Genomic DNA, 17,420 nt, shown 5'->3' on the forward strand with positions numbered 1-17,420 from the left:
CCATTAAAATACTTTCTTTGGGTGATCTAGCACATCAACTCTTCTGCATTGCTTTGCTTCTTTTAACGTTGACGATAAAGCACCAAAAGCTCAGCTGCATAGCTTGCAAGAATTTAAACTTTTTATCAGTTTATACTAGTCCCAGATGCAACTCTACTGATGCTCACAGATTCTTGTGTTGTTCCTGAGATGCAAGGACAACCACCACACAGCAACAGTCTTTTATTTCTGCTGTCTTTATTCTAGAGTGTCTTCAGTGTGCCACAAGCTAAATGAAGATGGACTGGAAGACTTTATTGAATGACTGTGAACTATAAAGTTTTCCATACACCTCTGGCAATATTTGATGAATAGTGAAGTCAAGACAGAAGAGACATGAACATCCTTTGAATTGCCCCTCACCACCTATAAAATCTTCATAGAGCAATGGCAATTATACTCTACCCAAGAGAAACCTTGACATGAATACATTCTCTACTTTGCCACTGGGTCATGATAACCACTCAATATTTCACAAATAAATGAATATAAAGTAATAGAGAAGGAAAAGCTTACCAGAAGAAGAAGTGTAATTGAATTACCGTGGGCTCCATTTACTTATTCCAATGTATTTGTAGTCTATTAAAAGACAATTAGAAGTTATTGGTAAAATGGAACTTTAATTGCTTTGAAAATGCTTACTTGGAAAATGCCAATTAATTCCAGCACTATGGAAAGTTTGAAATGCTTGTATTGTTAAGAATGGTAATTTTTTGGAAGGAAAGATCAAACCAAGGGGAGGAGAATTGAAGACCCAAGTGCCTCCAGCAAAATATCTTGCTCTTCTATCAGTTACTGCAACTTAACAAGAAGATTCAAGACCTGTACATCTTTTCTGTGCAGTTATCTTTCTCCTGCTCTGACAATGTTTGACTCTTTCTAAAGTCTTTCAGAAGATCACAAACTGGACATTCTGTCCAGTGATGGAAGGAGAAGAAAAAGAAATTGTGTGGACACTTGGCAGAAAATTTTCAGACATTGTGCATTTTATTAGAATACAACACTGCTCCGTGAGTGTTCATTTAACCTGAAACTGTGCAATTTGGCTGAACATTATAAAATTTTTGCCTTGTGCAGAGTAATATTCTTTTTATGACTTTGCCAGACAGCTTCTGTGCTCATAAAGGATGTCTGAGATTTCTTTTTATTGTTTTATGGTGAACTTAGTATCCTTAGGAAGCCCAGCTTAAATCTCTACAATCTCATCAAGTAGATATGCATTTGTACTTTTGAATCAGAGGTTACTGCTAAGAAACAAAACATCGAGCCTGACAGCAATGCATTATTGAAAAGTTTGAGATGCCTACATGTGGTTTTTAAGGAACTGTTCTAAAATTATGATCAAGAGCACTCTACAGCCTTCAGGAACATTTTTATAAAAAGCAAAATGTAACACTCATCAGGAAACCTTTTATCTTTTTTAAGCATATTGCTTTTATTTATGTGTGTTTGAGAAACATCTGAGAATCTCATTTTATGCTATATATATATACCTATTGTTTGTGGCTAGCATGGTTGCCACTGATTTGGACACATCAAGCCACTACACTTTTGAAAACTGAAAAGATATTCTCCTCACAGGGAGGAAATACAGATCTTGACATATTGCTAAATAATTAAAGAAGTGTTTGTTGAAGTCCATGACATTCCCTATAAAGGGGACACTAAGAAGACACTTGAGAAAACGTACAGCTTTACTGCAAGCATTAGGGTTGTAATTTCCAAATAAGTTTTTCTATGCTTAAAGCCAGTTTTGTGTGTGAAAGAAAACAAAAAAAATAAATAAATAAAAAACACACACACACACACAAAAAAAAAAAAACAGAAGTAATTTTTGGGGATATGTGAACTGCATAGATTCTCTACAGTCTTCAGCAGAAATTTAAGAAAAATCATAGGACCAGTACAAGCATTGGTACCAAATGTAGGGGAAAAATATTTGCATGTACAAGGCAAGTATCCAACAAGCTTTAGTGTTGGTTGACTACATTTTCTGCACATAAGACCATTCAGATAGATTTCCGTAGGCAGAAATGGCAGCAATTTTGCATAAATGACTACAGCATTTAATCAAATAAATGCACAAAACTTTCATTTAGGGTGCATGTGCTACTACAGGCTGAAAAACAAAGAAGGCATTAAGGAAATGGTTTTAGGGCGAAAACAGATTTCATGAAATCACTTTGGACATGGTCCTAGTCTCTGAGGTGAAAAAAATCTACATTCTTCTCTGTAGAATGAACACTTGTGCTCTGTACTTCTTAATCACCTTTATTATTATTATTATTTAAAATTATCTTCAGAAATGGAAGTTGAAGCTTTAGATAGAAGTAGCCTCCAACAGGGTTCTGTAGCATAGGTCTTTTGAAATAATGAGATTTGCTCATTGTGCTGACTTTAGGTTCACTGACTGACTTCTGAGGTATACTCTGACAGGATCTTTGTGACAGGATCTTCAGCCTCCCTTCCCTCAGACACCCTCAAAAGAACAAATGAATAAATAAATAAATAAATAAATAAATAAATAAATGAGAGATTAGTGTGACAGGGAGAAGGTATTTGGTTAACACAGAAAAACAAAACAAAACAAACAAACAAACAAAAAAAAACCACGGAAATTAACAGAAAGTGGCATGTGGGAGAAACAAGTTTAGGCATGTAGCATTGCGCTGGATGGCTTGGCATAGTGGGAGAAGGTTAATACAAGCACACCCTGTGGATAGGCTTGATGGGAGCCAGATGCAGCAAGTAGCCGCCAGTAAAAGGCAGCGGCAGATTATCCTCATGCTCTCCATATATCATAGCACCTGTGAACTTTATGACCACAGAACTAAGGACATATTTACCCTTGACAGGTAGTGCTCAGGCTGTGTGCATACACATCAGCTCCTTCCTGGTGCAGTTAGCATCCCCACTTCCCTCCAATCTATGCTACTTCTGTTGAACTTGTTGCAAGCTCCTGATATGTCTGGTCCTCCAGTTGGTGCTAATATTTGCTAACTTGAAGGAGAGGAGACTTCTACTTGATATAGAGGACATGATCTTTCCCACTACGCTGGCTTTTGGATCCACAGCAGTTAAAGCCTCAGCTCTTTCTACTGCACAGTGCTATTGGCATGGTTCTTGGTTCTACCTTGCTTGTTTTTCATTCATTTACCTTCTTACCACCTCCAGACAACAAATTTATGTTGCCTTTTCTGACTTCATCCTTACCTGTTAACCCCGTTTCAAGAGTTTCTGCAGGATATGTGTGAGGCTATTCTATTAGTAATGTTTCTATTACCACTCCACAGTTGCCTTTGTTTCCTTCTCCTCCACTCTCACCCCATGTCTGTAACTACTTTAAGTGACCTGTAGTCCATGGTAGCTTGGGCTTTTGGCGTCTAGCCCTTGGTGTGGGTAACCATTTGCTCACCTGCATAATAGCTCCAGATTTGTGGCAGTTCTATTTCTCATCATTCCTACAGTTAAATCTCTGCCATGTCAAGCTCTTCATTACGTTTGACTCTCATAGGCAGGTCTTGGCATATCAGTTTGTGCAGGGCTACAATTAACATCCAATAACGTACACAGGATAATTCAGCATGACACAGGAAGGATCTTTTCCATCCATTCTTTATCATCTGTCAATCTCTTGGTTATCTTTACTGCTGACAAGATCTTTTTGTGGTTTTCTTACTGTCTAGGTAAAGATGATTTGTACTAACTGATGCTAGGACTGGTGCTATGCCATGGGTGCAATAATATCATTGCATGAGGTAAGAGGATAAAGCACTGAGTGCTTTGCAAGGAAAAAATTCTAATCACAGTGTATCTTCCAGGCTGCTAACTCATTTTGGGGATATGAACTAACAGTAATTCATATAATTAAAGACACACAGATGTGTTCTTGAATCCTTCCAGGCTTGGCTGCAACTTACTTAGCACTTCTTCTTATTTAATTGTTATGCTTTTATCAGGGCTATATAGGTCATTATTTTTCAGTTTAGAGAGATATATTGATTTTTACCTGAATGGCTCTGCTGCCATGACTTTTTTAGATTGTAGCATTAGGATGAAATATACCATCATTACCCCAATCTTTGCAATAAATTGTAATCAAATGTTTCTCAAATTTTGTGTTTTTAAAATTAGGGAATCTTGCATAATTTCAAAAATTGCCATGGTTCTTATAAGTTCTCCTGCCAATTATCTTCTTGTCTTGTAATGTGTCTGTTCTCTGTGTTCCTAGGTGCTAGGTAAAGCAAATAGACAAACAAACAAACAAAACCAAAACCCTCCTTTTTTTTTTTCTTTTCCTTTTTTTTTTTTTTCCTTTTTTTTTTTTCCTTCTCCCTGTTACTCAGTATCAGGCACTATTACTGAAAAGGATGTCTCAGACTTTTTCCATCTCCCTTTTCTCCTCCCCACAAATAATATAGCAAAGCTTTGTCCTCATTTCCTCATCCCTTTCTGCAGAAGCAGCTATTGCTTCCACGGTTGGAGAATGCTTGTAGTCTGAACGCATGCATTTCCACTGGTCTCACTGTCTCCTGGTACTTCCTTTCTCTGTGTTGGATGCTGCTTTCCTGTTAGTCACACATCCCTCGTAGTGACTCTCACTTTACCATCTGCTGCTTCCAAGTTTCATGTCCTACATACAGGTCACATGAGGGGATTCCCTACTTATAAAAAGAATATGTCCCTTTTCCTTATCAACAGCATGATTTGTGGAGGTGCCAAAGTTGCAGGGAACACTGTGGCCCCAGGCTTCCTCACAGTTTCACCAGATCCCTGTAACTGGTGCACTCACCCTCTCCACCCCAGGCTGCATGTCCCTGGTTGCTGGCTGGGCCCTCACTGTTGCAAGGGGATGCAGGATCTGCTTATCACAGCCACAGGGCAGTCATTTGGAGGAGTTTTTATCTGTCTTTTTGCTTTTGATGAGCAAGCAGCTTGTTCACCATAAATAATAAAATAAATAAAATAAAATAAAATAAAATAAAATAAAATAAAATAAAATAAAATAAAATAAAATAAAATAAAATAATAAATAAAACAAAATAAAATAAAATATGGTCTGAAGTAAAAAGGGGAGCTGACAGCAGTAGGGAAATGGAAAGAAAATGAACAAATCTAGAAAGGAGAATGTGGTTTTACCTAACTAAATCTTGGGTTAGAACCATTTTGGAGCAAGGAATGGAGTGGGTATCAGTTGGTTGGTTATGCGTCTTGTAAAGCCTAAACATTTTAATGGGAGACTTTTTTGGTATTTGCAAGGAGATATAAAAAACATGCAGAGCTTTCAGCTTCTGTGTGCCTTGATATATATATATATATATATATATACACATATACATATATATGTATATGTATATGTATATGTATATGTGTATATATATATATATACAAAACAAACATTTCACCAACAACATTTACTTTAGTCAGAAATGTAAAAATTCTGTCTACGTCTTGTGGAAAAGCTGAGGCACACCCCACGTCTGACACATCTCTGGGCAGTGGAAACCACCAGTCTAGGCCCTGAAGTTGTTCCGTTCTAAGAGGCACTTCATAGCTCTGCTGTGCTACTGATGGCCTGCACAGCAACACCAGGCAGATGCTGCTGCAGCAAGACTCGCTGCGGCTCATCTGTCAAGGCCACTAGACAGCACAGGAGACAGAAGGAGATTTGTGGAAAAAAAAAGAGAAAGCAGACTTCCAGGTGAAGCCCCTTGCCGTTACAAGAGATGTCTAGAACTTATTCACTACCTTTTTTCATGAGAATAAGCAGGTTTTCTTTCCTCTCCCTTGCCCTTGTTTTATCCCTTCCCTTGCTGGAAGGATTCCTATGTATAAAGGGGCAAGCTCCTTTGTGTGCCTCATCACTTGAGTAGCTGCCTCAGCTGACTGAATCCCCAGTAGCTTCAGGCTTATTATCTTGCCTGGAAGGCTTTTCAGGAGCTACGCTGTTCTACTGCCACAAATTGCTGCTGGTACTTTATAAGTGGTGGTGTACACTTGTAGCACAATCTTTCTCCCTAAACATGGAGGTATGATGCAAGGGGAACAACATAAATGTCTAAATCATACAGAGGGGCTAACAGTCGTACAGGTTTCTCTAAGCACATAGAGATTCCCAAAATGCCAGACTGAGGCAGGGAGTTTGAGACATTCTGAAGTGAGCATGGGAAGTCCCTAAAGTAAGTTAACATGCTGTCTGTTGGGAGGGATATGAGGATGTACAGAGAATGGAAACAAAAGCAAGTATTATTTCTTCCCTCCTTTATCTTCCCATGGCCATTCATTTAATGTCAGTTTTAAAAATACAGATTCACAACCATTCCAGTAAACAAAGTTTTGTAATAAGCTGCCCATGTGTTCTTTCATATTCACCAATAGAAACGAATAAATTATGTCTTCCTGCAGGATCTGATAGCTATTAAACTATGAAAGACTTGCATAATCCTTCAGAATGGAAACAAGCAAACAAAAATGATATAAAGATTTTCTTCCTTTTTTTTTTTTTTTTAACCTAAGAAACATGTCACTACTCTTAACAAATAAATTCCTAATAAATCATTGCAATAAACACTCTTTTAGCTTTTGCACAAATGCAATGCTAAAAACAATCTTTTTTTTTCTAGAAAAAAAATATTATAATTTTTCTTCTTGGGAAAAGAATATTTGAACTTAGGAAACATGCTCCAAGAATAAGTAATGCTCCATAAGTTATTTTTACTCCTCTTTCTTTGTATGATGTTGTTCTTGAAGCAGTGTGTGCTCAGGGAAGGCTGCAGTGTTAGTGAGTTTATTTCAAAGTTAAAAAAAGAGAGAAAGAATTGCAAATCAATTGCTGCTCTGAAAAGAGCAAAATATATACAAAGGCAGGAAAACCTTTTGAAGACCACTTATAAGGGAATTACAAAAACGGGTTACATAAAATGTCTATTTTTAATGCCTTATTTTTATAAAGTTTAAAGGCTGGAACTTAAAACTACTCTGCCATGGTATAACTTTCATGATTTATCATAATCCAAGTATACTCATTGTACTGGTATTAAAAAAATCTAACACTCAGACACAAGGGACAGAAAACATTCTATGGAAACTTGAAACCTTTAAAATCTTTGGGAACATGCAAATTTTGGTATGAAAGTGTCACGTCTAGCCAGATCTGTATATTTACGATCTCACTAGTCTTATGCTGGGCATTAGAACAGATTTACAATTACCAGCTATATTACTGTGCAGCAAGGCACTCAAGTAGCTCTTGTGCTTGAGTATGCAATGGGATAAAGTGAAACAACTTAATTTAGATAAATAGATCCCCAAAGATCTATCAGCAGATGAGACTTCTTGGAACACTGTCTTCACAGATCTCTGAACAGAGCTTGATGTGAATGCCTGCTGTATCACCTCTCTCCCTACCAAAATCCTGCTCGCAGGCAGTGTAGTGTGTTTGATATCCTCTCATGTTTACTGCCACAGAGATTATAGGTTCCATGACAGAAGTTTATCAGCACTCTTATTTTTCCAGTATTACATATTGTTAAAAGAAATGAGTAAAAGAACTGTTCCCTCTAGACAGTGAAATATGCTTAAGTAGTTTGCTGGATGAATTTTAGAAAATTATATTTACAACAATTAGAGGACAAGGTACCATTTTCATTATTTAAAAGATATGTGCAAGAGCTCTGGAATTAATTTTATTTACTGAAAAACTATCTCTGTTTTAAGTATTAGACAAGGTTGCTGCTTCAGGAGGATGTTTTCTAAGGCTGCATGTTGTGAATTAGATTCCTCTGATATTGTTACTCTTTCACTAAGAAAATATATATACACATATATTTAGTTTAGTCCAGATAAATAAATGAGACTATTCTTTGGGGCAAAAGATGATCATTTAACACAGCTGTGCATCCTCAGATCTCTACTTGTTAGGAGGTGTGCAATTTAATGCAGTAATAAATAGGAACAGAAGCTTCACAGAGAGACACTGAACACAGTCTTTCTCAATCAAAAAGACCACTGCTTTGTTTCAAAACCTCTCAGACTAAATGATGCTTTCATGTTATGTTTTATATTTGACTCATGCCTCTTGCAAAGTTTTGGCATATTCAGTAAATGCACAACTGGAAAAGCAAAACTCAGCATTTCTTCCCAACACACTTGACACATGTCAGCATGCCTAATGCCAGTCTGCCAGTCCTTGCTTGTTCTAATAAACATCTCTTGAAGTGGCTTTATTCCACATTATAGACAAGAATGGAAAATCCCAACAAAGTTACTCAGCTATGTTTGGAGACAACTTGTGGAGAAGCATTGCCCAGAGGAGAAGTGGTGCCCAGAGGAGCTCACAGATGTGGAAACAAATGAGGCCACATGATGTGGCAGGCATGGGCAGCACCCTCAGAGCAGTGGAGGCAGAGGTCTCTGGACGTATCTATTCTGAATGGAGGACAGCTGGTAAAGAAGAAGAAAAGATATAACAGATATTAGCCCTTACAGGAACACTATTTTTTCCCTCTCAGTGATATTATGGGTATTCTTTTTTCCATGTTTTGTTTAGCTTTTCTTTAATGTTCAGCTTGCATATTACCATCTGTTGCATTTCTCTTCTCTTCAACTGACTTGTGCACCAGCGTGCAACTAACAGCGGAGATTCCATATATTTGCAACTAATAATCTGGTCATTTTTCTATTCCAGCGCTGACTAGTAAACATTCTTCTGTGCATTTGGTCAGATCATCAATTTATGTTCATCAGCTTTTCCTGAAGTTTGCACAGTCTTTCTAATGGCATATTCCAGCTCAGCTCCTTCATTATTTTCCATGCTGGACAACCACACTTGTGTTGTTTGCAGTCTGCTGTATATTAGTTCTAAATGCTGTTGTAATTCAAGCCTGTTTTTAAAATGCATTTTATAATTTTCCTCACTGTCCACACTATCAAATTCCTGCTTTACATTCAAAATTTCAGGCAGGGGCACTTCATTTACCCATCAATAATCATATTGCTAAGTTAATTCTGGGTCTTTCATCAGGCTGAGCACCTTGCCTCAAATTGTGGTCCTACTTTGTTTTTACAAGGACCTTCCCAAAATTACCTTTAAAAATTAAACCAGTCAATAACTCCATTTCACTTGCATATGTAATGTCTTGCTCAAAAACACATTGTTTCTGAGGCTCTTTTCAGTGTATTTTTCATACTTCGAATGTAGTCTCATGTTTAACCATCTCTACTTGAATAAGCAAAAATAATGAAAAACGTGAGATTCTTGAGTATCACCTACTTTCAGAAATACAAATGTTTCTGCTTGACTTCTTTTTCTGATAGCTCCAGTTCCTGCCAAAATGAAGGCATGTCTGAAACTTCTTCATCAGCCTTCCCCATTTCCAGTGTTTCAGTTCCCAGTGGAGGATAATCTGCTCCTTTCTTCTTCTGAAGCTGGGGTCATTGTTTCCACTGCTACTTTGGCTGCTCTGAACCAGCATCTGGATGCAATCAACATCCCCCATAAAGCCACTGCATGACCCACCCCCCTTACCCCTAGAGCTGAATGTGTGAGGGGCCTCCAGTGAAGCCATTGGGAATAAGCTTCCCCTGCAAGGGCTGAGATAAGTCCATAAGCAATTCTTACTGCAGGAGGCACATGGCAACACAAGGGAGAGTTGTTTTTTCTATTTGTATGTAAATACATCTGCCACCCTTCCCTACCATGTAAAGACAGTGTTTTTAATGAGACACAAACAGGAAGTGGTTAAAGGAATGTTTCCAGGCAATTTATTCAAGTTGATTAATCATTACAGATAATCTGAACGCAGCTAATGAAAGTGACGAGAACTCAGAAGTTGAGTACTCCTTTGACACCATTTGCTCCAACACAAAAGCTAATTCAGCTGTACAAAAATAATTGACTTATGAAAAATTATGTAGGTGATGTAGCTGGCCATTGTCATTCAGTCTTGCATGAGGTATCTTACAGGCTTATCCATAAATACAACTTCCAAATAACCTGCACTAGCCTAAAATGTTTGTGGATGACTTGATAATATTCACAACTATGTTTGCATTTTTTCCCCAGAAAGATAGACACAAATTAAATGCTGATGATGATAGCAGATAGCAGACAAATCTCTTCACGGGTATTTTCAAGTTCCATAGTTTAGAAAATGCAAAAAATTCTGCAGAAACAATTAGTTGTGTCTTGCTGTAAGTTACTGAACATTTAATCTGATTCTGCCAAGGACTAATCAGAATTTCTCTGTGACTGTTGGAAAATGGCATTTTTGCAACATTACAGGTTCCTAGAGGGTGTGGTGGTGGTGGAAAGATTTTGCTAGTTATACTCTAAATTTCTGGATAGGGGAACCGTCCTGCTTTTCAGACTTGTTCAGTTCAACATTAGACTGCTGCTGCCACTGATGCCATGCTTCATCAGTTTCCCAAGTGTTGGGAGCATTTGCTAGATTTATTTCCCATCATGAACTGTTTTCCCCTTGCTGCCTAAATCACATACTGTGTCACTGCAGTCTCTATACTGCAAGTGCATCATATGGAAAACAGTGGGTAGAGAAGATCTTGATGCAATAGAAAGGTACCATTATGCAATTAATGCCTTTAATACTTCGGCCAGAGTTGTTCAAGTGATGCCTTGTTATTCTTAAATGTAAGTTCAGAAGTTTTGTGGCTACTTCAGTCATTCGAGACAGAATTGTTTAAGTAAGGCAGATCTCCATTGGATGTGTAGTCTCATTTTTTTCCCAAGTTAATCTGTTTTAGAGCCAGAAGAGGGGCTTAAAAACTTCATTGGCACTTCTATCAGTTGTGTGGTCTTTTAAAATTCAAATTAATCCAGAAGAGTAATTTTGCTGGAGTGGGTCCTTTTCTACTCACATCACTTATTTGAATTTCTTATATTCAAAGTATTTTTTTCTTTGTATTCCTCAATTGCCACTTTAGTGACAACAGGCCAAATTCAGAGTTCCCTGTTCATTGGTAAACACAACCACTCTATTGACTCTTGCAGGTGTTCTTCCTCTGCAGCAGTGTCAGTAGGCCTAGGTTTTCCTCCACAAATTAGGAAGGTCATGTTTGTACGTGGCACATGTACAAACAAGATGAAGCAAAGAAGAATTATAATCAATTTATGGGAGTTACAAAGGATTTCTGTAACAGTAACATTCATGTCCTCTTTCAGAAGGAAATTCATGTCCTCTCAAGTCAGAAAAGTATTCTCATTTACCTTTGAGTATGTGACAGTGATCTATTGTCCTCTTGGTAAGTCTAGAGCTTTAATGTCAGTGATACCTAAGCAAAATAAACTTATTGTTACAGTTGAAAGAAAAACTTCAGACATGATAAAAACCTGAGCATCTACTATGCTTTTGTTTTACTGGTCCTTAAAATTCCCTCCAGAGATTGGTCTGCTTTAATGAGTTAAGTGTCTAGGGGGGCTCTGTCCATTTTGTCAGTTCTGCTTCAGAATTATACATGGTGGATTCCCTCCCAAGGATAGTTTGATTTCTGTTAAATAAAGAAATATTCACCATAGCTTCCAAACATAATTTATTCAAACTCTCTTGAAACGTATTGATTTGGGTGTTCAAAGTGAGTGATTTGTAGCAGTGAATAAATCCCTCCCTAGGGAACAAAGGTGTCTACTGAAGATGAGACTTGGAGAGAATCCCAATGCAATCTCAAGTGCACAAGGAAAAGATTAATTATATCTGTCCCAAAAACACTTGTGGATAGAAAGGTGGAATTGCACAGAAGAGACTGAAATCACTATTGACCTCTTGCACATTAGCAGAAAAACATAGAATCATAGAATCATAGAATATCCTGAGTTGGAAGGGACCCTTAAGGATCATCAAGTCCAACTCTTGACACCGCACAGGTCTACCCCAGTTCAGACCATGTGACTAAGTGCACAGTCCAATCTCTTCTTAAATTCAGTCAAAACAAAACAAAACAAACAAACAAACAAACAACATAAAACTAAAAAATAATAAAAAGAATTTGGTTTGGAGATATAAAAAGGTTTTGAAATCTCTTCAGCATCACATTTTCTCCCACTAGGAATGCAGAAATTCCCACTCACCCTACATGTACCAGACCCTTTTGTTACTGTTCTCACTGTACCTTTTTCACCTCCACAGGTAAAGCTCTTGTTTCAAGTACTGCTGCTGTCTCAGTGCACATTTCCACCTCTTCTGCTAGCAAAGCAGCTGTGGTAGCAGCAGCAGCAACAAAAGTGGTGGGAGGTACAGCAGCAGCAAAGAGCACCCCGATAGTTTCCTGAAAATTTAGCCTAAAAATGTGGAGATGCTTCATAAGCAAGGTTAATCTGTAATTGGCAAAGTAATTATTCTGGTAAAATATTATAAGAAGAACTCTGACTGTGTACTTACATAGTTTTTTGTAGCCCTGCAATTAGCAGAACATAAGCTATTCAGTGGTCATCACCATCACTAAGGCTATTCAATGGAGTAAAGCTTTCCCTTTACTAAAGATTTCTACATTATTTATACATGTATATATAGATACAGATACTCATGAAAATGAGATACTGATGACTGATTTTTCTTGTAAAATTTCAACTTTTTAGCCACTGGTATTGTGGATGTTGATATACTATTACTATGTCCTGCAGAGGACATATTAATAAGTGGAGTCAGGGCATGAAGCAATCCCAATTTGGCTATGCTAGTTCCCCATGCTGTCACAGCAAACAAAATCAGTAATGCTTTATGCTCCCTATGAGATTTCTCTGCGAAAGGAGCTGCCTTATATAACATCACCTTAATTTTATGCTCATGGTCCTTAGCTTGCCATGTAAATATCGTATTTTTTTTTGCATAGTGTCCAACTGCCAGCCAATTCCCATGTCAATCTGGAATAGGCCTGGTCAGGAATTTTTCAATTAATTATAAATTAGAAAAGTCCATGTTTGGCAAAACCAAAATTGACCGCTGAAACAATTGTTTATGACAGATGTCCTCTTAAAAAACATTTATTTGAAAGAAAGTTTGGAAGTTGCCAAAGTATCTCACTGAATTGTTTTTTGTTTTGCTTTGTTTCACTTTTTTTTTCCTTTTTTTTTTTTTTTCCTTTCTAAACTGAGGCCAGCTTTGCAAAGGGAAACTTTTGCTTTGAAACTAATAAATTTATGTTGGAAAATGAAATAAAAGTATTCTAAAAAAATCAATGTTTTCATTAATCCAAATTTATTTCCACATTTTCTATTTAGGAAGGGTTATTACATCTGAGACAGTTTTTTCACTATTTAGGACAGAAATATTTTGGAAAACGTTAGATTCTCAACATATGAAAAAAATGCTCCTGCCTCTGCCTCTAGACTGAAGCTTTTCAGGACGCTGTGTCTACTAGTTCCTATAGATTCTGGAGAGTTAAAAGTGGAATACAGTCCTTTTATGATAATATCAATTTCCAAACTGCCTCTAAACCACTCATTTTCTAGATTTAAAAGTTGTATGCTCCTCTGTATTCCAATTTGTTTTGTTTTCAAGCAGTTATGCTGAAAAAACCCTGAGTGCTTCCACATGAATAGAGAAAACTGCTGGCATGATTAAAAATGGGAAAACAATTGAGAGGAGAAATCAGAGCTCAAGTTATAGAATTTGCAAGTAGTTGGGGAAAAACAAGCAAACAAGCAACAAACTAATATTTAGAGAAGAAACTTAGAGTGCTTCCTGTACACAAATATATTTTTTTGTTTGTTTGTTTGTTTTAACGATGTGAACAAATGCCTTAAATTCAGCTCTAATGAACAGATTATTACTTATTCAGTGGTGTACACCTCATTATTCTACAACAGAAAACAGTGTTCCCTCATAGAAAGTTACGAATGTAACTTAAAATAAATGCTAAAAAAAAAAAAGCTTTTTAGCTTACTAAAGCTTTTCAACTTAATAAAGTGAATGGCAAACAGTAGAAACAAAGGCATTGGGTTTATCCTTTCTTCTACAGCAAATACATATAAGCTAGGAAGCAACTTAGTTATTCTGTGTATCTCACAATAATAAGAAAAAGAATATTTAGACATTCAAACAATCTAATCTCTCCTGTTACAGTCATCTGGACTACCTCTCTGGATTAGCTCATCCCCCTTTGAGTATACCAGCAGGCAAGTATGATTGAACTGAAGAAATGGGATTCTCTGGGAAAAATGGGGATGAAAGGCCAGAGCTTTGCACAGTCAAGCATTGTCAAATAGTCAAGGAGTATACAGAGAATTATAATACTACTGCAGTGACATTATCTTGTGGGAGAGGAGCAGCATGACAAAAGATGTTATAAATTTTCTTCTGTCTTTACCTCCCATGAAAAGAATAGATAATATGCACCCTACTTATTAAAATTTGCTTTCTGTTCTCCTTTCAGGACTGTTTCTAGGTGGAGCCTAGGTGGAGCTCAAAGTGGCAAATACAGCAATGACAATCATGAATTTGCATTTGATAGAGTCTTCCAGGTCACAAAGGTGTCCTAGAAAAGTTGGAGGAAGGCAGATCACTGTTTTTGCCCATGGTCAGACATGAAATTCTGTAGCTGTCTAGAGAAACTACCATACAAAATGAACTGGCAAGGATAGAAGTTAGTGCTGATTTCAATTTTAATTTTTAAAAAGAAAATGATGAATAAATCAGATATTAACAGGAAATACATTTGATTATCATATTGCTACTTGCTTTGTATGAGAGCAGACTTGCTTAAGATATGCACTTAATGCCTAGCAGGAAGAGAGGCCACAGGATATGAGATTTACTGACCAAGAGCAAGTCAGCCGTTAGCATCAGCTGGGCTGCATATACATGTATGTCTATATGTCAGAGACAGTCAAGTTAATTCCAAAACTGATAAAATTTGTTATACCTAGCTTTGCTTTAATATCAAGACTATGCTGAGTCATGTTCCAGTGATCTTGGCCAATCATCTATAAGATTTCACTTTTTATTGGTTTGTGTCTTTTTTTTTTTTTTTTTTTTTTTAATTCTTCAGGTGTTTACTTGTCTGAAGTTTCAGGTAAACCTGGGCAAAAAACCAATCTTATAGAACCATAGAATGGCTTGGGTTGGAAGGGACCTTAAAGACCACTTAGTTCCAATCCCCATGCCATGGGCAGGGACACCTCCCACTAGATCACGTTGCTTAGGGCCTCATCCAACCTGGCCTTGAACACCTCCAGGGATGGGACATCTCTAGGCAACCCATGCCAGTGCCTCAACACCCTCTGAGTGAAGAAAATCTTCTACATGAGAACCATAAATTGCCATATAATTACTTCTGTGCATGGCAACAGAAAAGTGACCACAGTCAAGTTTACTCAACATTATAATAAGTTATTTGGTCCTGATTAAATCTCAGCACATGAATTGTCTGGAAGGAGTCCTTTCTAGATACCTGAATGGGTCAGGGTTGCGAAATTGAGTGATATACTGCTGCCTGAAAAGCACTGTTTCAAAGATTGAGAAATTTCCCAAAAACTTATGAGATAAGGCATCTCTTATTTTCATACATTTTTTCTAGGGGCATTAAATTATAAATAAGTCTAGGAATTACTAATCACTATTCAACATCCCTTTACTCTTATACCAGAAAAACTGTATAAACTGGTGTTATAAAATGAAAAATGACTAATGAGTTGTAAAATTTACATGAGCTGTTGGAGAAGAAGTGCAATTTAAAGAGCAGCTATAGTGTACATCAAAAGGTAATCATTTCGACCAATGAAATTATAAAGATGCCTAGGTATATCTCTGAGTTACCTCCAGCTATTATAAAGTCGCCATTTTTTAGGCGAGAAAAGAGCTTTCTTCACTACACATCATCACTTTGCACTTGCACAGCACTTTCATTATCCTCCCTGTGCCAAGATATTAACCAGGTTTACAAATAACCCTAAAAGCAAGTTTTGGTTTCTTATACCTGGCCACATAAATGTAAAAAGCAGCATAGAAGCATAGAAGATGTATTAGATGTATTTTCAGTGTATCTTTTTTTTTTTTTTTAAGAATACATAAAAGTACTGAGTTAGGATGTAGAGCACAAGATTCTTGAATCACTCAAATTTCTCCAGTTAGGATTACATACATTTGATTCTAGATAATGTGAAAATGTATTTATTTATTTATTTTTTACTCCTACGAAGGATAAGGGAATAGAATAGAATGCAGACATACCTTATTCACCTGATAGTCAGGAAGCTCAATTTTGAGATGTCAAACTGTTAAAGTGATTATTTCTGTAAAAACTCAAGGTTGGATATACTGTGCTTCCTAAAGGAGTCAGTATTACTACTGAGAAAATGCATAGTACAGTTTGCATCCTACTCCTTCCTCAAGAGGATGGCATATGACATGATGCAGGAATTTGCAGGTGTTCACCTTGTTTTCCTTTTCAGAGGTGGTTCTGTCAGCTGTCTCAGCACTTTCTACTCCCCTTCTCTATACTCCATCCTTCTTTATGCTGTTTCATTGCAATTCAGTAGGTGCTTATGCTTTAGCCACAGAGATGTCTACTCTAGAGCTCTAGTGGCAGTTTGTAGCCACTTGGCAAAAAGAAAGCTGGGTTATGCTTTATCATCATGCCAGGAAACTGCAATTTGAGTCTTTGAAAAGCAGTGCAGTTTTAAGAGACTGACCACCTCAGATTTCAAGAATTATCTCAGTCTGGCTTCCTGCTGTAGCCATGCCTTTCTAGTAGCTTAGCTCTGAAAGTCTACTACCTCAAGTGAATTTACGGAAACTAAGCTGCAGCTAAGAGAGTAATACTTTGGTCTTCAGCAACAAGTCAGATTCTGTCACCTAAATGATATGAAAGAGACTCATTTTTTTTCTGTTCCATGCTGAATGGTGTACACTGTTACTCCCTAGCACATTTTCTTCAGTGACAGCTGACATTAGTCATCCTGTGAGCACACCTGTAGTTTACGTGGATTGCTTTGGCACGCTTGCTTTAGGAAAGGTAGCGAGACAATGATTTCAAACTCCTCACACACCCAGAAAAATCCAAACATCAAACCAACAACAAGCCTCACATGCCACAGCTTTTTGGAAAAGTTTTTTTTTTTTTTCTTTTTTTTTTTTTTTTTCTGTACTGGAATAACCAATATATGGTCTTCCAACTAAAAATGGCCATTATACTAACCTGGATACAGACTGAATATATCCCTCCTTCAGATACGGAGGATTTTTTTACTAGATGGAAAAATTGAAATTATATATAAACAGGTAATCATTCAAGACATGCTTGGCAAATTTTTATGGTAAGAATGCTATCACTTTGGAAGATAATTTAATAGAGAGACAGTACAGGAAAGCCAGTTTGCTTCTAATGGCATTGCTATGGTGTAATGGGGTTGAGATGGCTATATTCAAGAC

The 17,420-nt window shown here is 37.1% G+C and overlaps 1 protein-coding gene across 4 annotated transcripts in view; it reads right to left on the reverse strand.

Annotated features, from left to right (window-relative positions):
* RGS17 (regulator of G protein signaling 17) overlaps positions 1 to 17,420 on the reverse strand; it is a 78,621-nt gene that overhangs the window by 40,278 nt on the left and 20,923 nt on the right. The window lies entirely within an intron of this gene.

The sequence above is a fragment of the Anas acuta genome, chromosome 3 (genome assembly GCF_963932015.1).
Source record: "Anas acuta chromosome 3, bAnaAcu1.1, whole genome shotgun sequence".
NCBI classification, from domain to species: domain Eukaryota; kingdom Metazoa; phylum Chordata; class Aves; order Anseriformes; family Anatidae; genus Anas; species Anas acuta.